The 26,589-nt window shown below is 35.7% G+C and overlaps 1 long non-coding RNA gene across 1 annotated transcript; it reads left to right on the forward strand.

Moving 5' to 3' along the window:
• The first annotated feature begins 252 nt into the window (after nt 1-252).
• LOC131383322 (uncharacterized) lies at nt 253-8,239 on the forward strand. Its single transcript, XR_009213287.1, has 3 exons — nt 253-371; nt 7,278-7,342; nt 8,215-8,239. It is a non-coding gene; the product is annotated as an uncharacterized LOC131383322 (long non-coding RNA).
• Nucleotides 8,240-26,589: the final 18,350 nt, after the last annotated feature.

Genomic DNA, 26,589 nt, shown 5'->3' on the forward strand with positions numbered 1-26,589 from the left:
CACCAAGCCCTCCCCCAATTCTAAAATCAATAATTTTAATAACATAAAATGGGAGGACTGCATCAACATTGGGAGCTAGAAAAGAGAGTCATGAAAATGTCAGAAGCACCAAGGAACTTCTGCTAGGTAGATTAAGGAAGACCGACTAAAGATGACTCATCACAGAAAGTTCAAGGTGGAGCTCCAAGGCCTCTCAAACACTCTGGGGCTAAGGAGGCATAGAACATTTCCAGATGAAAATTCTATGAGTAAGCAAAATTCCAGGAAAAATGCCAACGCGGTGGACACAGTGGGACAACGAACAGGTATCATGTGGCAATACCGAATGGAGCATCTCCAGAGAACATTTCTCAATAGCACCGTTGTTCTTGGTAAGTGAATACTTCGCTTTTTCTCCTGCTTCTGTCAAGTAATTGATCATGAATTAGCTTTGAGATTTCTGCTTAAAGGCAGGTGTCCATCTGTATCCAAATAAATCAGGAAACCCAACAACAATTCTCCCTGTTTCCAGGGATAATCTCATGCTTGGTCACAATGCTCACTATTTAAGAGAAGAAATAAGTGGAAAATAGATATAGATAATAGGGCCTGTAAAAGAAATCTTTAACTGCAGTCAACAAGGTCAGAAGCAGAAAACATTTTTATAATATTTAGTGCAGGCAAAGTATTTCAGATACAAGCTGGAAAAAACATTGTTTCTACAAAAATAAAGATGCAAATTGAGACAATAAGTCAAAGGACAGAGATGAAAGAGAACCAACTAATTGGTGAGGAGAAGTGCAAAGGAAGGCATGTCAGATCAGGAATGATTTGAAATGAAACAGGTAATAATGGAATGTCAATACTTAATTCATTAAAATTTCTAGTGTTTAATAAGCTCCAGAGAACAAAATGAACTGTGTGAAAGTCAAATACAGAGTTTGGCCTTGAAAAAACCTCCCAGAATACAGTGGAAAAGAAAAGCCAATGACAATTATTAGAGAGAAGATTGAGAACAGACAATCACAACGCTACATACAGGTAATTTGTGCTTCTCAAGACCGGTACAAATGAAAAACAATCCATATCCAAAGAGATAACAGACAAAAACACACCTAAACTGAAGAAAATCCTGCATCAAGAACAGAAATAATTTGTCCTGCACTAGAAAAAACGGTCATTAGAAAAAAATAATAATTATAAATAGCCTGGTAGAATTATTGAATTTCACACTGACCATAAGCATCTTAGCAACAGTATGTGCATGTGGAGGATAACTGAGTTTTGAGAAGTTGGGATCCAGGATTTAGAGATTTACCAAAGTTTATTCATATGTAACGCAGCAAGACTGTCTCAGATATCAATTACTCGGTAAGTATTCCACCTGAGATCTCACCCCATGAGAAGTAACTACATTTCTCCAGCCAACTAAGAAATGATTCAGAATAATAACCTCAGTAAGAAAGTCACTTATGGAAGGACGACCACTGAGCAACGCATCTTCAGAAATGGTCCGCCTAAGGTCCTCCTTGCTCAGCCTCACAACATCACCACTTCCCAGTTTTCCGTACACTCTCTTTTGCTGCCTCTACCTCCAACTGAACTTTCAATGTTGGAATTCCTTGGGATTTGTTCTCGGTCCTCATATGTTTACCTGTTGTCCTATACAATAGCACCCATTCTGATAGCTTGAAAGACCATGTATATACTTATGACTGTCAGTTTATATCTCCAGGAAACTAGACTCATCCGTCCAGCTGCTATTTGACATCTCAGCTCAGATATCTCATATGCATCTCAAACTTAACATGTACCAACAAAATTTTCTTCAGTGTTGTTCCACTTCATGTAGTCTTCCCTAACTCAGCAAAAAGCAGCACAAAGTGGCTAGACCAGAAGCCTAGGAGATATCCTTTACTCCTCTCCCTCCTTCCTTCAAACCTCCATATTCAATCTACCAACCAAACTTTTCTATTCTATATGAAAATATACATCTTGAAACTTTCCAGTTCTCTCCCTCTCCAGGGCCATTATTCTAATCCAATCCACTATCATCTGTCACCCCCACTACCCCAACAGCTTCCTAGCTGATCTCCCTACTTCTACCTTAAAGGGCCCTTAACATGTTCTCTATGCAGCTGTCAAAAAATATATTTTAAAACTCAAATTGGATAATTTCATTTCCCTGCTTCATATTCTTCAATGGCTTTCACTGCATTACATACAACATTAAAACCCATAAGCAAAGCTTATGTGCCCTATAAGATCTGGTACCATCTCTGCTCTACCACAGCTGATGCCTCCCTATGTCTTTGCTCACCAGGCTCCAGCTTCTGCAACTCTGAACATTTCCAGAGCATGCTAGGTTCTGTTCCCACGTTAGGACACATAGATGGAATATGCAGTTTTTGTATCCATTATTCTCTGCCACCCAAGCTCTGCATGGCTGCCTTCTTCTCAGCCACCTCCTCCACTGCCAATTCCTATCCCAATACACTGTTCTTTCCTTCAGTGGCCTTACCACTGAATTGTTTGGATTATTCTGTAATTATTTTGATTATTCATCTTTTCTTTGTTTTCTGCCTGTCTCTGCCATAAAAATAAAAGCTTCCTGAGGACAAAGTCTATGCCTTTTTCACCATTTTATCCCCAGGAATTTAGCACATTGGAGAGGTCAATGCATATATATTAAAATACATTGAATGAATGGATGGATGTTGAAAATGTACTTGCAAACAGAATACTTAGATTTATAGTAAAACAGCTTATAATTCAATAATCCCACTACTACTGGGTACATATCCAGAGGAAATGAGAACAGCATGCCAAAGAGATATCTGTGCTCCCACATTCATTACAGCATTATTTACAATAGCCAAGATATGAAATTAACCTAAGCCCATCAATGAATGGACAAAGAAAACATTGTGTGTGTGTGTGTGTGTGTGTGTGTGTGTGTGTGTGTGTGTATAGTGTGTATAGGTATAGATATATATATATAGTGTGTGTGTGTAGGTACATATATACATAGTGTGTACATGTGTGTATTGCATATTTATATACACACATATATACACGTACTATGTATATGTGTGTGAGTATATATATAGATACATATATATATATATATACACACACACACACACATATATATATATATATCTACAATGGAAGATTATATACCCTTAAAAAAGAATGAAATCCTGTTATTTGTGACATCATGGATAAATCCAGAGTATATTAAATAAAGTGAAATAGGTCATGCACAGAAAGACAAATACTGCATGATCTCACTCATTAGTGGAATCTTAAAAAACTGAACTGATAGAAGCATAGAATAGAATAGTAGTTACCTGGGGCTGGGTAGAGAAGGAGAGTAGGGCGATAATGCTCAAAGGATACAAAATTTCAGTTAGATAGGAGGAATCCGCTGAAGATGTCTCTTGTACACCATTGTGACTATTGTTAGTAACAATGTTTTCTATTCTTGGAAATTGCTGAGAGTAAATTTTAAGTGTTCTCGCCACAAAAACGAAAAGTATGTAAGGTAATGCATACGTTAATTAGCTCAATTTAGCCTTCTACAATGTATACATATATTAAACCATCATATTGTACATGATAAATATGTAGTCAAAATTTTTAATGAAAATAAATTACCAAAGCTGACTCAAACTGCTATCCAATCTAACAACTATGGAATGTAAGAAAGTAGAACTACCGAAGAGCTACCCCTGAAAATGACATGGGGCCCACATTTTTTTAATAGACAAACTTCACTGATTATCCATTTGAAAGACAAATCATTCCTACAGATGCTTTAAAAGATGTTTTCAAAAGCATTAAAGAAATGAAAAATATCACCATTCATTTTACAGTATTAACATTACTGAAGAAAGAAAATTTCAAGGAAAGAAAACTGTAGAGCAAATTCATATAGGACTGAAATACAAAGCATCCTTAAACAAACAAACAAAATGAATCCATAACAGTGTTCTTAAAGGTTAGCAAACACCGTGACCAAATAAAGATCATTTTAAGAATGTAAAGATAGTTTGCTCTTATTGTATAATCATCTCATTAGATACTCAAAAGGTATTTAATAAGATTCTACAAAAATTCAAAATAATAAATTCTGAGTAAAATGAGAATAGGACAACAGTTTCTTTTTTAACTGTTGTTTTAAGTTCAAGGATACACGTGCAGGCTTGTTGCATGGGTAAACTTGTGTCATGGGAATTTGTTGTACAGATTATTTCATCACCCAAGTATTAAACCTAGTACCCATTAGTAATTTTTCCTGATCCTCTCCCTCCTCCCACCCTCCACTCTCCAAAAGACCCCAGTGTGTATTGTTCTTCTGTAGGTAGGACAACAGTTTCTTACCATGCCTTAAAATCTATCACAAAACAACATTCAGGATCTCGTTGAATGATAGGGAGTAGACTCATCCCTATGAAAATCTGAATACAGGCCAGCACTTTCGGAGGTCTAGGCAGGCAGATTACTTGAGGTCAGGAGTTCGAGACCAATCTGGCCTACATGGGGAAACCCGGTCAATAAAACAAAAATTAGCTAGGCATGGTGGCTGCGCCTGCAGCCCCAAATACTCGGGAGACTAAGGCACAAAAATTGCTTGAACCTGGGAGATGGAGGTTGCAGTGAGCCAAGATCGTTTGACTGCACCCCAGCCTGAGTGACAGAGCATGGCTGTATCAAAAAAAGAGAATCTGAATACAAGGATGCCTGTTAACATCATTCTGAAAGTACAATCGGTGAAATCATTAAACAGGGAAAAATATTAATATTATAGATGAGGTAGCAAACCTGTTATTATTATCTACCTAGACACCACAAAAGGGAACAAATGAAATTTGACTACAACTATTAGGGAAATTCAAAACTATGACTAGTTACAGAATTAACATAACATGATTCAGTTCCTTTCCTAGATAATAATAACTGTCGAAAATCTAGAAATGGGAAATTATCTCATTCATAATACAACCAAAAATATAAAATGCCTGGGGGAAAATATTAATGATACATGGCATCTTTATAAAGGAAACTACAAAACTTTACAGAGGAACATAAAAGAAGATGTGAATAAATTGAGACATCATGTCTCTGGATATAAAGCCTTAATAGAGATTTTAGTTGTCTCAAAATTAATGTATGAATGTAACAAAATCATATACAATTTAGCATAGTACTTAAATGTACAGTCTTAGGAGACGAGACGTTGGGCAAGTTACTTAACCTCTCTGAACTGTTTTCTCAGCTTAGAAATAGGAAAGAATATCTGTCTGGTAGAATTGCTGCAGAGATTTAATAAAGCAGTACATACAAAGCCTTTAGCACTGTGTCTGCCCTCTAGTTAGGATTACTAACGTTTGCTATTTTAAATTACTATTATTTCACGCTGAATCAGGGGTTTAAACATTTTCTGTAAAGATGTAGACAGTAAATATTTTAAGCTTTGCAGGCCATATAATCTTTTTCTCATATTTTTCTTTCTTGTTTGATGTTTAAAACCCTTTAAAAGTGTAAAAACAATTCTTAACTTGGGTCTGTATAAAAAACAGTCCATGGGTCAGATTTGGCCTGTGGGCTATTGTTTGCTGACCTATGTTCTAACCAAGTAAAAGAAATTTAATATCACTAATAATCAGAGAAATGCAAATTAAATACAAATTATCAGATGGGGAAGGTTTTTCAAATATCATAGTGTTTATAAAGATATGTGGAAATGGGCACTCACACACTATTGGTGAGTTTATGACTGGTAGCCAGTTCTTATGGAGCCATTCTTACATCCTTGAATAAGGATGTTTATCATGAGTTTATTTGTAATGTTGAAAAATCAATAACACTTAAATGTCTAACCACAGAGGATTGGTTAATTAAATTACAGCTCCTCTATACACTAGAATAATATTCAAGTATTAAAAATAATGACAGATCTTATACAACCTTTCTAAATTGGAAAACAAGATTAAAATAGTCTTATCAATAACTCATCATACAAGAGAGCTGGTGGACGAGTTAGGTTAAGTAACTCCATATTCAGGAAACACATCTGAGGATGATTCAACGTCTCTCAATAAGACTGGGCACCATCTTCAGTGGATACAACAGAAGGAAAAACCCAACCTCAAGTAACCATGACAGTCTACCAGGAGCAAGCTCCTTCATTTTTAGGAATGTCTCTTTTCAAAATCTTTTTTAAATGTTGTGGTCCAATGTAATAGATTTTTCAGATTTCCTTGTTATTCTTAAAGACTTCCCAGTCCATCCAAGGCTTCTGAAAAATGTGTAGCATTTATGGAATAGTATTTCTGTTTTCTGGGAAGGATCATCACTTTTTCTATTTATTTATATACAGTGTACACTCTGAACTTTGGATAAGGTTTTTTTTTAAGGCTAGAAAAACTGAAGCATACAAAATTCATCATCACCTACTTTAGTAGCCACCTATTTTAGTAACCTCATTGACTTTGTGGCATGACCTCTTGAGACTACATAGGTTTTCTACTTCTGTAATGTTCCAAAATCTTTATTCCACAATCTGTACCCAGCTGCTCAGATGCCCACACTTTAGAATCTAGCCCACATATTTAAATGTCTAGTGAGTTCATGACATGGCAGATAAGTAGTGTGTTACTTCTCCAAGGTAACCAATAAGACGTTTAACTGTCAGCCTCCAGGGACAATGACTTACCTGCAGCAATGTCTTTGTCCAGTAATTAGGTTTGAGGCAATTTGGGAGGCTGGTTGAGTGGGATAACTAAAAAGCTTTTAATGTGAGGTGCCTATATGGAAAGCTTCATTCCGAGGAAATCTGCACCCAGGTATTGTCAGGGTATTTCCTTCTTTCAGCTCCCAACCTTCGCTAGTTTTGGTTTTCGGTTTTTTGTTTGTTTGTCTTTTCTGAGAGTTCCTGACATCTTTCCCCACCTCCCCACTGCCCAGTGTAACCGAGGAGAAAACAGAGACACCTGGGGAGTTGTTTTGTATTGTTTTGTTTATCTCTACCTATTTAAAGTACTGAATGCAGTGGAGGTTTAGATGAGCACCCCTTATGTTTCAAAACATAAAAACTTGATGCTAATGCAAGCATAGAGGTGGAGAAATCCAGGTAGGGTGATGGTAGCTTTACCAAAAAAGAAAGAAAAAAATTAATGTGAAATGAGCAAACATAAGTGGTCAAGCTACAAGACCTTGAGTATAATTCTTTGATGAGCAATTCTATGCGTGACCTTCAGAGGAAACTTACCTATTTCATGATTTGTTGACAGGCTGGTGTTTGACATTTTGACTAAAGGACCTAGTTACATTGTGAAAAGAGGAAGATACCCTTTAGGTAAGGAATATAAACAAATGTCTTCAACCCAGACATTTTTGAAAGAGCTCAAGAGACTCCCACTAAAGTGCATGAGTACTTTTGAAAAAAGGTATTTTAGAACCTATGAGCTTGCTGTTATTTTTTCAGACTTATACAGAAAAATACAGTGGATACAATTTGATCATTTAATCCAAGAATTAGAAAAGCACAGCTATTGTAAAGGAAGACTAGAGAAATAAAAAGGCAAGAAGAGTATGAATGAAATGTTTAAGCTTCAACCTATTTTTTTCAAATATATACATCCCTTGAAATTTCTGATCAAAAATAAACATAGAGGGAGATTAATGTTTCTCCTTATCTTTACCATAAGGGACATTCGGAATGTTCTTCCTTCTAAGGTTCTGTTTAAGAAAAAAATAGAATATTTGACAGAGATTGAAATCTCCAAGGAGAAAGTTATAAAACATCTTGAGAAAATTCAGCCTCACTAGAACAGAAGGAGTGGATGACATTTAGCAATTAACTCTGAGAAAATAAAAAAATGTGCAATACAAAAATGCTGATAGGTTTTGCATAAAACAGAGTAATCTATTTTGGCCTTGAACAGCTGTTAACAGTTCCTTCAAAGTCACTAACTAGCGTTCAGCTGAAAATTCCTTTCTATCATCTATGTGCCTACTATGGAAAAAAAAGGGGGGGAGGGGGGTGGAAAGGTGAGTTTCCTGTTGTACAGAGATTTGTTAAAGGAGAGAAAAAGATTTTATTTTTACTATGCCAAGTTTTAATAAAGGATCTTTGTAGTCATGCCTTTGGAGCTTTCTTCTCCAATGGTAAATTCACTTGCTGGATAATTCTATTCAGTACATAACCCTTTTTTTTTTAATCATCAGGTCCTGCAAGATGAACATCCTGGACATTTATGAATGAGATGCTCTAATGGGCATCTTAAATTCTCTTACTAAATATTTTCTCTCATATAAAAGGAAATTCATTAAAAGTACGTTAGGCATTCTTTTATTAGAATAATGTTGGATGGCTGATATCAAGGAAGGGTTATACTTTAAATGATTTAAATTTTTGTATTGCTCTTTACAAGTCAAAAGTTATTATCAACAAGCTGAGGGTTCCATTTAATCACAAGTAAATATAGTACAGCAACTACAAATATCTCAAAGAAATGTCAAGCTGAAGACAGGGGCCAAAAAAAGTTCATGATTGTGAAAAGTTAACATACTCTAAAGAAGGTTTTAAAGTTATTTTGGCAAAAAAATTCTATTGATGAAATAAAAACATTTTTTCAGCATGCGGCTTTGTGAATATTGCTGACAGGGTTAATTACATATTTTAATAATCAAATATGTGCTTGTTGCCTGTAAATATGAATTAAAGCACGTATTTACATGTATAATCAATGTAAATTAATCCTTATTTTCTTCTATGGTTAGATTACCAACTGCATGGAGTTATAGGCCAGGCACGGTGGCTCATACCTGTAATCCCAACACTTTGGGAGGCTGAGTTGGGTGGATCATCTAAGGTCAGAAGTTCAAAACCAGCCTGACCAATATGGTGAAACCGCAGCTCTACTAAAAACACAAAAATTAGCCAGGTGTGGTGGTGCATTCCTGTAGTCCCAGTTCCTCAGGAGGTTGAGGTGGGAGAATTGCTGGAACCCGGGAGGCTGAGGTTACAGTGAGCCGAGATTGTGCCACCGCACTCCAGCCTGGACAACAGAGCAAGACTCCATCTCAAAAAAAAAAAAAAAAAAAAAAAAAAGCTTAAAAAGAGTAAATCATGGGCTTTTGTAAGGCATAAAGCTAAAAAAGACTGTTTTAATAAACGATCTATATCAGATCATTCCAGTCTCCAATCCATGCAATTTCCACCTATTCAAAATTTCCACTCTATTCTCCACCTGGCTGTCTTTCAAAACTATCTCAAGTTCACCCTCCAATACACAATGATCTCTCCTGTCTATGAACCAAGGCCACCTAACTTCATAGCACTCATTTGGCAATTAGTCACTTGGCGAAAATATCACCTGTGATATTTCTTTAATTGGTATTTAATATCTATACCTATCAATCTATCTGTCTATATCTCCCTCTTTCTCTCTTCCCCTATGTCTCTTCTTTCCTCTCTCTCTCCCTCTGTCTCTCTTCTTTACCTTTTAAAATATGTTTTAAGCTTTATGGGAGCAAGTATCAGATAAAGTAAGATGTATGACCCACTATTTCATTACATATAACACTGTCTTGCATACAGTAAGTGCTTAATAAAAGTTTCTTGATTTAAGAAGTGAGTTTTAAAAATCTACCCCTATAATGGAGGCCTGGCAGGTGTCTGCTAAGACTTAATTAAACTGATGAGCTAAGATTTGAAGGATGGAAAGTGGTAGGTAGCTAGACAGTAGGGTTTAGCAAGGCTTGGCAATCTTTCAGAGGTGTCGTGCCAAATCCTCATTTATCCACTGCCTCCCAAGGTCGGATACATGGCAACTACTTTGGGAGAGTGAAGCATGGCAGATTCTCACAAATAATTCACCTACCTGCCCTAACAGAGCCCACTGTGATATGAAAAGGTTCTGATGAGTTTCTCAGGAGAGAAATGCCAAGGACATGAAGGACAAAAGTTTCGCAGGCCTTCAATTCATAGAATGACCAGGGAAGAGGAAAAAATTGGACATTTCTTCCTAAACACCTGAGTTCCTTTTACCATTCAAGCACGCGAAAGCCAGAGTCTTAATTATCAGTTAAGAAACACGGTTTTACTTGACAACCAGATGAGAGAAAGATAAGACACTTGAGGGAAGAAAGAGTTTCTGAGAGAAATTTGGTAGCCCACAAACTTAATTCTTCCTTCACATTTTATCTGTGACATCAAAACCATACCAATAGTATCTTTTTTTCACTTCACCACTACACAATCTATGCATGTAACAAACATACACTTGTATCCCATAAATTTATGCAAATAAAAGAATCCTAGATATAAAAAACAAAAGACATTTTAAAAAGTTTAGAGCAAGTTTTGCCCCCAAAATAGCAAATAGAATAAAGAGAAACAGGATTGGCAGTGGAAAGATAAAATCTTCCAAGAAACCTTTAATTCTTCTTGATTCAGCTCTGGGACATATTTATGCTTTGCATGATGCTCAAAGTTGTAGAAATGGAAAACCTGACTGAAAGATTTACTAGTAATTTAGTCACCAAAGGTACTTAGTCCAGTTAAAAAAAAAAAAAAAACCAGTAAAATACCAGAAATTCCTCTATGTTAACCTTCCAGAATACTAAGTAGGTTCTAGTGGAAAATCTTGAATCAAATGCTTGTAAGTTTTAATATAAGCTCAAAATCATTGCAACCCACTCTCATTTTCTGAGAAGGAAGGAAAAGAATCAAAACTATGATTTTGGAAAAATGACAATTGGATGTAGGGCTATGTAGAATTATATATAAAAAATTATATAATTTTTGCTCATGACTTCTTTGAAAATAAAAAATGCACTTACCAATATATTTAACATAGAATTACAAAGGATCCAAAGACCCATATTTGTGAAACCCATAAAAGTCCATAAACCTCAGATAAAAAAATCCCTGTTGCAGATGGAAATACCAGCTTCATGGAGGCTCATGGGAAGACCACTGAAATTCTACAGACACATGGTACCTTTCCTAGTCAAAGACCCAGCTGTGATGACATAGTTACTGGAAATGCTTTGAATGCAGTAAATTTACTTTGAGTCAATATAAGTGCAACAGACAGACAAATGCCCCACCCCACCACAAAGATGTCCACACCCTAACCCCTGGAACTTCTTCATATGCTCTTACATGGCAAAGGAGGATTAAGGTTACAGAGAGAATTCAAGTTACTAATCAGCTGAGTTTGAGATAAAGAGATTATCCTGGATTATTTGAGTAGATCAAATGTAATCACAGGATTCTTATAAGTGAAAGATGGAGGCAAGAGAGTCAGCATCAGAGTGATGCAGTGTGAAAAAGAATGGACTGGCCATTGCTGGCTTTGAAGATGAAAGAAAATCACAAGCCAAGGAATGCAGGTGGCCTCCAGAATCTGGGAGAGGTAAGGAAATGAAATCCCCCATCGAGCCTCCAATGAGACTATAGCCCTGCCAACATCTTCACTGTATTAGTCCATTCTTACACTGCTATGAAGGAATACCTGAGACTGGGTAATTCATAAAGGAAGGGGTTCAATTGACTTACTGTTCTGCAGGACTGGGGAGGCCTCAGAAAACTTACAATCATGGCAGAAGAGGAAGCAAATACATCCTTCTTTACATAGCAGCAGGAAGGAAGAGAATGAGTGAAGGAAAGGAAAGCCCCTTATAAAACTATCAGATCTCATGAGAACTCACTCACTATCATGAGAACAGCATGAGGGTAACTGCCCCCATGATTCAATCATCTCCCATCAAGTTCCTCCCATGACACATAAGGATTATGAGAACTATAATGCAAAATGAGATTTGGGTGGGGACACAGCCAAACCACATCATTCACTTAAGCTTAGTGAGATCCATTTCAGACTTCTGCCCTTCAGAATTGTAAGATCATAAATTCGTGCTGTTTTATGCCAATAAGGTTGTGGTAATTTCTTACAGCAGCAAGAGGAAACTAATACAATAGGCAAGAAGAACAGAAGTAGAAAGTTATCCTTTTTCTGCTAGCCTGGCAAGCCAGAGGGATTGATATATCGAGCAGAGCAGCTCAACATTCCAGAACTATGGGAGGTTTTGATCTGAAACCTGTTCCTTATAAAGGAAAAGTATAAAACAAGGCAATACGGAAATAAATATATCCAAGATAAATTGATAACACTTTGATAAGCACTTATTATGCATTCATGGGCTGCAATTCAAGGAAAAGCATGCAAGATCAATGTAGGTGGATAAGTCCCTCCCTGAGGTCCAGAAAGAAGGCTTGGCCTGAAAGCGTCTTTTTGATGGCTGAAAAGGAAATGCATCTTTAGCTACAGTATTTCACAAATCCATACATCAACTGATTTTCTACCAAAAAAAATAGTTCTATAGGTATGACTATAGATACAATCAGAACAGCCTGCCTTACAAAAGAATGTATTTCTCATAAACTAAGATAAAAATCCTAGAAGTGTTTTCTATATCACTCAGCTCATTTTTCTTCACACATTAGTCTCCGTACCCTTCCTTTATCTTTGCAAAACTCAATTTGACATTGGTACCTACATCAGTAGGTACTAATAAGCAAGCAAAAACATATTTATTCGCCAAAAATCCATAGACAAACATTCAGTGTCAAGGACAGATTTTTTTTTCCTATAAGTTTGGAGGACCACCTACAACAGCCATGACAGCTGTGCTAATCGAAAAAGCAAACGAGGCCACAAAGGACTGTTCTTTGACCATGTAATCAATTTTCCACTCAATGCATTGTTCATTCTTGGAGACTTTAATGCCAGAATTGATTTTAACAGCCATTATAGGAATACTTAAGTCAAAGGGCTTGCAACCTTTTTTAGCATGACCAATGGAATTTTTAAAATAGATATGTGAATAAATCATTGAGTATGATTCATATGCTCTTTTAAAAAGGTTCTTTGAGTCACTGTCCAGACACATTCTTTACAAGTAGTCAAGTGGACTAAGTAAAATCCCATACTGAGAAATACTGCATTAGCTCCATTTATGCTTATAAAATTATGTTTGAAACCATTTTCAAACCATTTGTATATCATTTTCAGCAGCTCCCAGAAAAGCCAATAGATAATCAGGTAGCATATAATAGATGACCACTATTCAACATGAAACCTGAAGGAGTCAAGTAAGCAGTCATGATGACAAAAATGTGACGTCAATTTGTAGTCAAGACAGATATTGAAGACCCCAGAAATGAAGAGATATAATAAAGAAACAGCTAATTGCTGCTCAAGGTTACTAGGTTAGAAGTTGCTCCACATGAAATAAAATGTTGATAGAATTAATTAAATTACTATACGTATTTCTCAAAACTTCAAAGAACAAGATAAACTAAAATCCTTTGCTTATTCATACATTTTTTGATAAGAGTTACTGGGGCATTCCATGTCTGGAAACAGAAATGCACCTAAAATGAAGTCTAAGCCATAATTAACATAAAGAACAAGCAATCTATTTAAAAAGGATGCAGATTTACAGACATTTAATGTGTGGAAGCTTTTTATAACTGATAGTAGAGCTTTAGTTTGTACTACCATAGTAGATAAATTTCTGATAAACTAGTATCTGTTTAAATCATAACAAAAATGGGATTGCCCAATAAGAAATTGTCCAGAATTTTATAACTAGATTGAGCTTATGTTTGACTGAACTAGTATAGAATCCAAGTCACTGGATTGGAAGACTGATAGGTAAATGTCATTATTAGATTCCCCCCTCAATCTTACTATCTTACATTCACCCGCTTCCAAAAGACTTTAGATTCCCCACTCTGCAGCATATCTAGGCTCGAACATTTTCTTCATAGGGCATATGCATGGAGTTTAACAAGCAATTATTGTTCATGGAGTGAACAGTGTTGTTACAGTATAACCAGGCATCCATCAGAATTCTCAGCACCATACCTATTCTTAAAGATGTGTCCTACGTGTCATAGGGTGCACTAGTGACACAGATACGACATCCACATTAGCAATCAACATTTATCTAGAGTTCTGCATGCACCGTAAAGCAGAGCTTTAATTCCATTTTAGGTTTTAACTAGGAGCAAAGAAAGTAGGCAAAAGATGATGTCTTTCCTCATCTTTGTTCAGTGTCAACAATGAGCACCATTCATTCATCTTGAAGCTGAATATGCCTTCTTTTCATGTTTCCTCTTCAATAAAAACAAGACAGAAAAGGTTCTCAATATAAAATAATTTCAGTTTAATTCCAGAGAAATGTAGAGTTAAACTCGCTAAAATGTTCATTCTTAACATCCCATGGCAGGGGGACGGACAAAACAGTATATTTATTAACAGTCAATAAAAACCCACACTTTGAATGTAACTAACATCTGATATTCTGAAAGTTACTGATATTAAAGGTGCATTAAAAGTCATTCATAGAAGATAATGAGTGAAAATTTCAGGGAAGGATATAGTTTGAATTTTCTCTTTGAAGATGGAAAGAATAAGTCAGCTTGACTGATAATATGAGATGATTTCACATCAAGAAAAAGATCTATTAAGAGCATGCATTAAAAATGGCATCACACCTCTCCACAGGGCCCTGAATGACACAGGAAGCAACTGCAAACTCAAAACTTTCAGTGCTCTTCAGGGAGTTTATTTGGTAATTTGTAACCTTATTTCTGATTCTGTAAACAAAAGACAGTCAAAAGCTGCCTAATCTTCTTTTGGGACAGTGTGGCCTTCAAAAATCAAACACGCAGACTTCTTATGCAATATTCCCTTTGTACTCTGATTGTCATCTTCCCCCTTAAGGGCAAAGTGTACTTTGACTTCATCTGCAGAATACTAAATATGGATTTAGCCACATACATATTAACATCATTTCTAAAACTACTAGATCACTGAAGTATCTAAATGGCAATGATGCACATTTCTGCATTGGGTAATCATATATTAGGTGGATTGGGCTGTGTATACCTGTTCTTGTATCACCTTGAAAATGATTTGTAAAAATGATTTGACCTATATTTTAAGAGCCTTAATAAATACTAGACAGTTTAGGGTTATGTGTATGGAGAATATTCAGAGGAGCTGTCAACATGGTTCTCAAAAAGTCCTCGTCAGACAGGTGATTAGGACTTAAACGCCTGATTTCTAAATAAATTTAATTTCTTTTTTCTTTTCTGAGATAAACTCTGGCTCTGTCACCCCAGCTGGAGTGCAGTGGTATGATCACAGCTTGGCTCACTGCAGCTTCAACCCCCTGGGCTGGTGATCCTCCCACCTCAGCTTCCAGAGTAGCTGGGACTATAGACGTGCACAAATACACCCAGATACATTTTGTATTTTTTTGTAGAGATAGGGTTCACCATGTTGGACAGACTGATCTCGAACTCCTGGGCTCTAGTGATTCACCTGCCTCGGCCTCCCAAAGTGCTAGGACTATAGGTGTGAGTCTTCACGTCAGACCTAGCCTAAATATATTTAATTTCCAGACTCAAAAATTTTGACAAAATATAATCATTAATGATCTATAAATCAAGTTTAGCTTTCTTAGCCTTTTCAATCAGTAGGTAAATGCCCACGTTGTCTGTCTTCTGACAAGCTTACCTAATTAGAGTGTTCCATGGGTTGATGAGGACAGAAGATAGAATAGTCAAATTACTCTTAAGAAAGAGCACAATTAAAAACATAACAGCAATTAACACTGACCCTTAATTTATACCTCAAATTTACTCTCCATACTTTCTGCCTTTAAACAGATTCCTACAGATAAAATTACTCCATTACAAACCTAACCTCCTTTGGTTAAAACTTTATGTTCAATAAAAATTGTTTTATGATGCTTTCTATAAGCACTTTCCATATAATGTTTTAATATCACCAGTATATTAGATGTCCACTATCATCATCATTGTTCTCACTGAAATTGAAGCACAGAGAGGTTCAGTAACTTGCCCACAATCTCACACCCAGTAAGTGGGAAAGCTGCAATTCAAATCCCATCAATGGAGCTCCTGCGTCCATGCTCTTAACCACAATGCCTTGCTGCCTCAGAAAAATATAATCACATTCTTTCTTATACTGGCCAGTCTTTTCTTGTGCTTTTTCACTCATGGGTATGTAGGTTGTTTAAATATTAGTTAATTTCCAAAGGAGACAGTACTAATTAAGCACCTCGTTCAAATTCCTTCCTCTTATCTCAAAGTACTCTCTGCTACCAAGAACATCACCTCTCTCATTTCTTGCTCAATCAAGCATATCATAAACTTAAGCACATGTGATGTTTGTCCTGTATAAACTTGACTTTAAAAAAAACAATTACTGGTATTTAATTCATGAAAGATGAATAGAGACAAAGATATGTACTTTCCTGTCCTTGTAATTTGTGTTTTGGTTTGAGTATACAAAAAAATGAGAGATACTTGTTCCTTTTCTTTTTGGTGATTCTCACCTTGAAATGACCTCCTTTTATTAATTTTAAATTTTTATCTGGAATTGAGAATTACCTCCTGCAACTTGGATTGAGCACAGCACAGGAGAAAGGAAGATATTCCCCCAAAGCTACCCCACAGCTGTATTATACCATTGTCAGTAATGGCCTCTTCATTTCTCTCCTTTCTGATCAGGATTGGCCCATCCTGGCAAGGGGCTAAGAAAAGGGGAAATGGTGAACAGTTAAACAGTCTTAGCTTTGGGCACACACACATGTGGAACAAAGTCAAAAGGGTCTCATCTTTAAATCAGCAATGAACAACACTCTATATGGCAAGTAACACAAAAACTCAATTGCTTTAGCAAACTGTTTAGGAAAACAAATGTCTTACAAGTGGAGAAATGCGGATCCTCTGACCATAGCCAGTCACTCCACTTTTTTCCATCCTTCTATTCTCACAATGAACTCTCCCTTTCTTATACTTCATATCTTGTCAAACTTTTCCCCTTTTCTCCTTGTGCTTTTTTCCTCCAGTCCATGAGATAGAAGGTGCACATAAAAGGCATGTAGATCACTAGAGCAGGAAATTGACATATGTTTTGTCATAGAAGTTAGTCTTAGTTAACGTATTATTGAAAATATTACTGCAAAGAGCAGAGGAGCCGGGTGTGGCTTCAGGACTCTCAAGGAAGGAAGAGGATGCTCTACTTGCTGGGCCAGAGTCAAGGCAGGTAGAGGGAGCATTTCTCTCAGAGCAGGGGGGAGGGACTGATGACAGAGGAATTTATCCATCCAGCCATCTGGGCACACTAATGGTATCTTGCACCATAGCACTGGGCCACCCAAATAGAACATCAGAAAAGGAGGGCGATCAGACTGAGCTGCTCAACACTGCTAGATCCCCAAACAGATACTCAGCTCTGCCTTTAGAGAACAACCTCTTGCACTACTCAGGACCCAGTGCTCATTTGTTCCAACCAGCAAAATCTGAGCCACACTGATAGAAAAAGAATATGTGATCCTTTATAAAATAATTGACTAAGGTTTGTTAAATTTTTCCAAGAAATATATTAAAAAGGAGTCCAAATTGGTCACATCTACTAAATAGAAGCTTCCAAAAGAAATCAATAAGCAGGACCATATTTTAAAAATTCAATTCCTATTGAGTTTGCGGGCTCTTTTTTGGTTCTATATGAAATTTAAAGTAGTTTTTTCCAATTCTGTGAAAAAAGTCAATGGTAGCTTGATGGGGATCACTTTGCAGCCTCAGTCTTTCAATGTAAAATGTTTTCTCACCATGAACCCCTTTAAAACTATATGCTTGGCGGCCAGGTGCAGTGGCTCACACCTGTAATCCCAGCACTTTGGGAGGCTGAAGCAGGTGGATTGCAAGGTCAGGAGATCGAGATCATCCCGGCTAACACAGTGAAACCCCGTCTCTACTAAAAATACAAAAAAGTTAGCGGGGTGTGGTGGCGGGCGCCTGTAGTCCCAGCTACTCTGGAGGCTGAGGCAGGAGAATGGCGTGAACCCGGGAGGCAGAGCTTGCAGTGAGCCGAGATCGCACCACTGCACTCCAGCCTGGGGGACACAGCGAGACTCCCTCTCAAAAAAAAAAAAAAAACAAAACTATATGATTGGCATGCTAGAGGAATGAAAGAACAGTTCTATTAATGAGCTGCAGGCACAGAAGGAATTTTAATAATAAAACATTATGATCCTTAAGTAAAGACTTGTTATAAGAGAAAATAAAGTATGTTTAACTGTTCCACTGTTTTCTAAAATTAATACATAAGTGATTTTGTTTATGGGATATCCTCTCTGAAATGCCTATAATATTTTGAGCTACTATTGCTTGCTTTTTGCTCCAATATATCCATTTTCTCATACATTAAGTTACCAGACAAAATTTAATATACTTTTTCTTTTGAGACAGAGTCTCACTCTGTCACCCAGGCTGGAGTGCAGTTTACCTCCTAAATATTCAGGAAAAAATCTTATAACATCTATCCTAACTACTTTATACAATGGAAAGTATATAAAAAGCATTAACAATTAAAAGCATCACAAATTTAAATTATAATCACAATATGAATTCTGATAAATTATATTTGAATATAACATCATAGCTATGAAAATTACAAATTATACAATCTTTCCTCTGAAAATACTATCTTGATTTTATAGAATAGTCAAATTAGGAAGTTATCTAATACCATGGTAGTATTTATTTTCTTCATTATGCTTTTCTAAATTGTTCAACTTTTATAAAAAATAAATGCTTTAATTTTTAAAAATTAACATTACAAAACAACCAAACAAATAAATTCTTTGCAATATGTCTGTTGCCTTCAGGAACTTCAGCAATAAAAATCCAAAATCACATCCAAAAAGGCCACCAGACTTCCATTTCTGACACTATAGTGGACTGGGTCATATTTATTTTTTTCTCATGTATGATATAGTAACAATAGAAACTTGTGTCTCACTTTCATCTTACTAAACTTGACAACAAAATTTCAACCAGATCCCCTGATCTTTAATTGCACAAGTACCTCTTCCTTTTCTGTAGTTGCTTATTCTAAACAATAGGCTCTGTTTAACCTTCTGATTCTACATTGTAAGAAAGACCCCAGTTACTCACTACTAATATCATAGAACAGAATCCATGTAAAACGGAATTGGTCTGTGGCTTGCCTCCGTTTCATGTATCTTTACATGTATTTCTCCAACATAAGATTTCCAAAGAAAATGAAATTAGAAATTATCCCAAACTTGTAATTGCTTTACCATTTCCCATTACTCAAATCATCTGAAAATAAATATTTAGCAAAAAAATTTGCTTATAACAAAATGATAAAAACACACACACACACACACACACACACACAAAGAAATAGCTATCTATTGATTTCAGTCTTCATTTTGCTTTCTACTTTAATTTTCCATAGGGACCCATTTCCAAATTGCACTCTAAAAAGACAGCAGGAAAATGTAGAGATATCTTTGTCTTAAATGAACAAATGACTAGAGGAATGAACAGTTCTGTTAACGAACTGCAGGCACAGAAAGCATTTTAATAATAAAACATTTTGATCCTTTGCTCCTCTCTTCTTGGCAAATGCTTCTTTAAGTTCATCAATGGATTCTGACTTTCGTACTATGTATACTTATCAAAATTGCAAAGGGATTCTTTCTGATGCAGACTGCCATCACATGTCACTATCATTGATGTTAGGGCTTATACAGGTAGTTGGCATCCAGAACAGCTTTCTACCTTTCCACTTCATCAAATCCCCATCATTTTCTAATCACACATGAGAGCATCCTTTTTCCATCTCAACTACTAATTTTTTCCTTCTGCTCATATTTAATTCCAATATTATTTTAACTGAAATGTTGGCAGTTATAGCATGCATATAAAAAGCTATGCAAATGAAGCATTATTATATAGATAATACATGTGAATAACCTTGCTGTTGCTATGCAGCCAAACCAGATATGTGTGTAAGGACACCCCGTCCAAAAAGAACTGGGAGTGTCCATGCTGCTTGCTGTTGATGGACATCTCCACTCCAAAGGTTGCCTTTAGCTGTATAAATGAACATTGCTTGATGACAAAAAGGAAGTCATTTTGATGATACACTCAAATATGCAAAAAGGAAGTGCTTGCAATACACCATTGCCCAAACCTCAGAACTCCTGTCTGAGAATGAAAGTATTTAACAGCACTACCAACTGCTTTGTTATTGTGCTAAATCATTCCTGCCACCTTCTAATGGGTCAGTTAAAATTACTTTCATTTTTACCTAGCCAGCAAGTTCTAGCTCTTCTTTGCAAATGAGGCACCAGCTATTTGACCTCATAAGAACAGTATTAGGTGAGTTTTTGAGCAGACAGTTTTCAAGTGTTAATGATAGAAGACCAAGATTTCTGATTGATCCTGAGCTTCATTTAGTGAAAATATATGTTTGTATAGGAATAGGAGGTCTTATCAAAGCTAAATTAAGTATTTCAACATAAATCTGCATTTGCTGTCTCAAAGTGTTAGAAATTCCTATCCCTTGACTTATATGGGTGCCATAAATTTTACTCTTGAAATGTACAGGTACTCTCTTTTTCATACAAATGAGGTCATTATTGATTACCCTAGGAAATGGACTTCAGAGAGTGTTCATTTAAACTCCATTCTCTTAGGAAAGTAATTTTCATAACAATAATAAAAATAAAAATAAATATTTTAAATATAGGGTTATATGTTTCCTCTCATCACTGTTCCTTTCTGAAAGTCTCTTAAGCATGGCCTAATAGCTGGCTGTAGTTTCAAAAAAAAAAAAAAAAAGTTAAGATGCCTTAGGTCAAAAAAAATCAATTTTGGAAGTAGCAATATCAATTTCCTTGGCAGAGTTGCTGAAGAGTTTGTATTGACTGTGAATCTAAGTTACTAAGAAAAATTAGTGATATTAGCAAATGGTTATACTATGCAAATCCCTATGATAGAGTAACAATGGATCATTGTTCACAGAAGAGATGTGAAAAACATTTTTGAACAGTCTGAAATGATATGCATTGTCCCTTACTTTGAGATTTTGATTTGAAAATCTTAGATTGACTTAAAATTTATTCAATCTCTTTACCACTACCCTGAATTTCAATCATTTTTCTTCATTTATGAAAGAAGATAAAGAACTTAGACTAATAATTGGAACTAAAATAACATGTTCTTCCTTTTCACTTACGATTTCCCTAACGGCATGCTGATATTGACTCAATCCAGTGAACTTCCTCTGAGGCCCTAATTCTTAGGACCTTTATGTTTAAGTCCCTCAGTTATGGAAAAACTTTGGTCTAATGGAAATAACTTGGCTTAGTATTATAATATATTAATTTACTTGGCCTCATCAGTGCGCCTGCTGATGACAAATCTCTTTTTATGCTGAGTTATCAACCTACACCAGATGGACATATTTATTATTCTTTATCCTTTCTTGTTGTGCACTCTTCCAAAATTATTTTTATTTACTCTCTGAATTTCCAAAGTTTGTTGTCAACTCCTTCATGAAAGTATTCCTTTATGAATGCAAACATTATCTGGTGACCAGATATCTGGTGACCATTTGAGGATATCCTCTTTAAATCACTTCTAAAATGCCCGTTATTCTCTATTAGACCCCAATAAATCTGCTCTCTCCCACACAGAGGTTGATGGCAAAGCAAAACTGACCATACTACTTCACTGCCTAAGCTCCTTCAGTGACTGACTCCTCATTACACTTCAGGTGGAGCACTGAGCTCGTTACAATAAAATGTAAGGCCATTCAAAACATGACCTTCAATTACTGTTGACTTACATTGTGCAATTATTAGGTCAGTGCAAACGTAATGGCAGTTTTGCCATTAAAATTGCAAAGCCACTATTACTTTTGCACCAATCTAATATTTCTTTTTGCACTTTAATTTCCATGGGTCACTAATTGTAGGCACTTCAAACTATGAGAACTCCAGGCCGTACCCTACATGCTGTTTTCTATACTTGGAGTGCCATCCCTGAACTCCACCCTCAGCAACCACACCATGATTCTATGATTAACTTATATGGATGATCTTAATGAATCTATTCAAGGTTTACTGCTATAGACAACTTTAACCAACTGGTCCTCACAAGGCACAGTCACTCACTCCACCCCTTGTAGTCTCACAGGAATGGATACAGACTGCCATTATGTTATTCATAATGTTGACTGCAATTATTAAACATGTCTTTTTCTCATATTTTATTGCATTCTCTATTAAGTCATTTATCTATATTTCTCTGAAAGCTAGCACAGTGTTTGGCATGGAATAGGCAGTCAATTGTTGGTAGAGGGTAAAAATCTTGCATGCCAATATCATTTGCAGACTAAAAATTCCACTGCCAAGTTATCTTTCCTTGTTCCTTTCTTCCTTCAGTCAACAGGTATGTTATTTGGTAATGAAGAATATTTCTTTCTTCTATAATTGAGGTATATTTAACCACTTTATACCACTCCTACATCCCTTTTCCCATATCACTAATATTTAATCTATTGGTAACTTTTATGACTTCAAATAATATGCAGATAGCTTTACTTGTTTCATCAGATCAATTTCCTGACTTAATTCAGAGAACAATAAGGATGCCAAACCCTCTTGCTTTACCTGTAATTTCCTTTTCTTCTTTCAATCCCAAATTCAGCCATGCTTGCTTTCCCTTTAATAAGAGTAATGGCATTTATGTTCTGTACTGTAAAGCATAATTATGTTTCTCAGCATTTCTTGTATAAAATGACAATGTTTCATTGTTATGACTGTGTGAAAATTACGTACGGAATAACCACTAGTGTAATATAATTACATTATGCACAGATTTATCATTTTGTTGGGTTTTCCTTAGGTTTTTTCCCGTGAAATTTTTTTCTTGTATTGCATTCCTTTATTGCTTTCTTAAACCATTTCAAAATCTCAAAAAATATTGAATCTCTGAGATTCCCCCTTCATCCCAGAAACTCATCTTCCAGAACCTCCTCCCGAGTCCCGTTCTCATCTAGACTCGCTCTCCAGATCTGCTGCACCACTGATACCTTGGGTCAATTCTTCCCAGTCTCTGGATTCTATTTCTTTCTCTTTTTTGGTTTAAAAGTTCAGAATCTATCCTGAAGCAGCTTCCAAAGAAAGAGAGCTAAATCTTCTGTATCCTTTCAGACATGAAAATATTTATCTTCTAATTTCAAATTTGATGGAGAGATTAGCTGGATATGTAATTGTAGATTAAAATGATTATTTCTCAAACCTTCAAAGATAGTGCTCTATTCATTTCTAGCATCCAATTATACAGATGTGCAGTTGATGCTGTAGGAGAGGAAATACATCTTTTTCTTCCTCCCATTTTAGGTTCATTGGCTGGAGGTCCCTAACAGAAGACATGAACAAGAAAACAGATTAACAAGAAAAGCATAGGAATTCATTTCCATAGAAGTTTATATTACATGGGAACCTTTGAAAAGAAATGAAGACCTGAAGAATCAGTTAAACTTGAGTGTTTTTTATAATAGATTTGCTGAAGAATGGAGAGTGGGTACAAAATATGATAGGGCAAGAGAGTATAACGTAATGGAAACAAACAAGGAAATTTAGCAAGGCCTCTTTGTCCAGATTCTTCTTGGCATCTCTGTGTCTTTGGAGATAAGGCTGCTTCTTTCCTCCAGATATAAGGAGGGGACCTCACACATGAAGGTCTTCTGATCTGCTTAAGGGGAAAGTCAGAAAATCCTTTTTGGCTTTATGAATTACTTTATGTGACAAGGGTGGGGAAAGATAAGAGTGACCTTTGTTCTCCTGCAGTTTGCTTAATTCCTCAGTCTAAATTCTTCAACATGCCAAGGTGCCATATTTTGACATGGTGTGTCACCATATTTTGGGGTAGTGTGTCCTGAACTCCATCAAGATTAATCTGGTGTTTGTTGCTTTATTTATATTTGTTTCTTTTTAGAAGCTTTTAGAGTATCCTTGGTGTTCTGAGGACTTCACATTGGTGGTCTAGTTTTTGTTTTGTTTTGCACATTGTGCTGGACATTGATCTTTCTGTTTAAGAAAATGGTCTTCGATTATATCTTTGATGGTGCTACTACTTGAATGTTGGCCCACATATTGATTCTATAAATGCTTTATCTCTTATGTGATATCTTTCCCTTTCTGCCATTTTAATCTGCTTCCTGAAAGACTTCCTTGTTCTTAGTTGTCAAGCTTGTATTCAAATTCTAGTTTCTGTAATTTTATTGCATTTCTAAAATGTCTTCACTTAAAGCCACTGGTATGACTAGATAATAATCAAAAATGGATCTAGTTCAATGTTACAATTAGAGTTTAATAAAACACATTTGCTATAGCATAAGAAAATTATTCAAACTAAAATAAGGTATAAGTAAAATGACCATCAGCCACACTGATTAACTTTTAATTGAATATTACTAAATAGCAATATATCAATGAATTAAAAATAAAATCATAATAGTTTAGCCTTAGAATCTCTATGCATAAAACACATTGGGAATATATTTCTACTCTCATATTTATTTTTCTCATCTAAGAAATGAAAAGTGAATCTTGCATAGCTCATAACTTAAGGAAAATTTATTTGTTTATATTTATAAGAAATTAGAGATGAAAAACATGTCTTCATCTTTCACTTGAACCACATTGTTGCACAGTTACCCAATATAAAACTTGGCAAAATCTCATATTTACCTAACCAACAACACAGTTTGGATGTTGAACTAGCACTAACTAAGAAAAGGCTTTACAATTCTAGTGACTTTGAAGCTAAAATTTCAAGGTCTCATTATGTAGTTATGTGTATTCAACAATAAGTAACCCACCCAAATCTACCTATCTTTCATTGTTTACTTTGTATCTGTTTACAAACTTGCTCTTTCTAAAGATTTTTAAGAATGTGAATCAGAGAAACAACAGGACTTTGAATAGATTATGATTGAAGCCAGGTGTCCAAAAGACGACACTGGGTTTTTTTAATTATATTCAGTGCAAAGATAGATAATGTGATTCTTATTTGCAGTAGTTCATCTTGGCCTTTAATCATTTGTTTATCTACGAGACTATTGATTGCTGCTCTAGCCAGAAGAACAGTAGTGACACAGGGGTAAGAAGAGAAGCAATGTAATTCTGTGCTGTTGGCTGTTCCAAGCGATGAAACTATAATTCACAAAGTGATAGATAACAGAAGGTAATTTTATGGTTACTAAGAATGAGTTTGCATTTGTTTGTGTAGTTACTATATAAATTTATAGATGCGTTTTGTTTGTATCCCATTTTAAATTTTAGTGGCTGAGCAGGAAGACGATTGAACTAGTAAGAGGAGCATGTTCATGAACTCCTTCTTTAGCAGCCACTTGTAAAGGTGGACTGTAATTCAACATGAAATAGGTTCCGAATGTTCCCACAAACTCATTATAAATCAAGCTGCTTCGAAGGTATGGTGTTATTAAGTTTGTTTTTTGATTTTCTCTTGCCCTTCCTCCATCATCTTATCTACAGAAAGAGTTTAAAGGCAGGAAAAGTAATTCAGCAAGGACCTACTTTTAGTAGCTGAAATAAAGAAAGTGTTGTTACTACATTTCACTAAGCCATAAATGTAGTTCCAAGAATCAGGGATTTTTTTTTCCATGTCATTGACTGACTTTGTCTTCTGCTATCTGGCCAACGTTTGATAATGAAGCAGTTAATTTATGGACACAAAATTGTGTATTTTATGTATTTTGGAAGCTGTAGATGACTGTTATAGGGGTCCAACTATAATGATGAATCTCAACTGATTCCAATAATAGCACAGTAAACCCAGCTGAAACATGTCATGGGTTATAAAGGTTTACTTTTTTGTCCTTGTATAGAGCTAGAAAATCATCTTTAATATATACCTTTTTTAATGTCTCGGGAAACTTTGGTCTTATTTACAATAAGAAGTAGGATTAAACCTGGTAAGCACAGTTCCAAGTCTGCATTGAGAGACTCGCTGTCTTACTGGTAGGTCCTTTCCAGTCTGTGAATTGTTTAGGTTAGCCTTATGTATCACAGTGGCTGGCACCCAGTTGATTTTTAACATTATATATATTGAATAGGACTGGACTAAACTTTAAGAAACCTGTTTTATGTAATGTATTGCTTCCTTAGTTCTTACTACTTCCCAGTGCACATTCTTACCTAGTGAACAAACCATTTTCTCCTTCTGAGGTTTTACACCAGCACTAATCATTCTAGGATTTGGTTTCCCCTAGATCTCCCAACCCCTTTTCCAGCACTTGCCATAAAACAGGCTCTAGGTCATTGTTAACGAAACAAAAATAAATGCAAAATAATCTGTAGCCATGAAGTATCAGAAGTCTAAGAAATCAGAGTATTGGAGAATTATAAAACATAAAAGCTGTCTTCACTTGAAGCGTTAAATTCTAATTATTACCCATTTAACTCAGTATTTAAACACTCTGAGCCTAAAAGATTCCCAACTTCAGGAAGCCCTTTGAAAGATCAAATGGGAAAACGACTTCTCATAAAGATCTGAAGAATAAAAGTGATACATAAACGCAAATATTATTTAGAAAATTGTTGGGGGTTAATAAAATTACATTAAATATGTATTTATTGAGT

Source organism: Hylobates moloch, unplaced genomic scaffold (genome assembly GCF_009828535.3).
Source record: "Hylobates moloch isolate HMO894 unplaced genomic scaffold, HMol_V3 SCAFFOLD_4, whole genome shotgun sequence".
Classification (NCBI taxonomy): Eukaryota; Metazoa; Chordata; class Mammalia; order Primates; family Hylobatidae; genus Hylobates; species Hylobates moloch.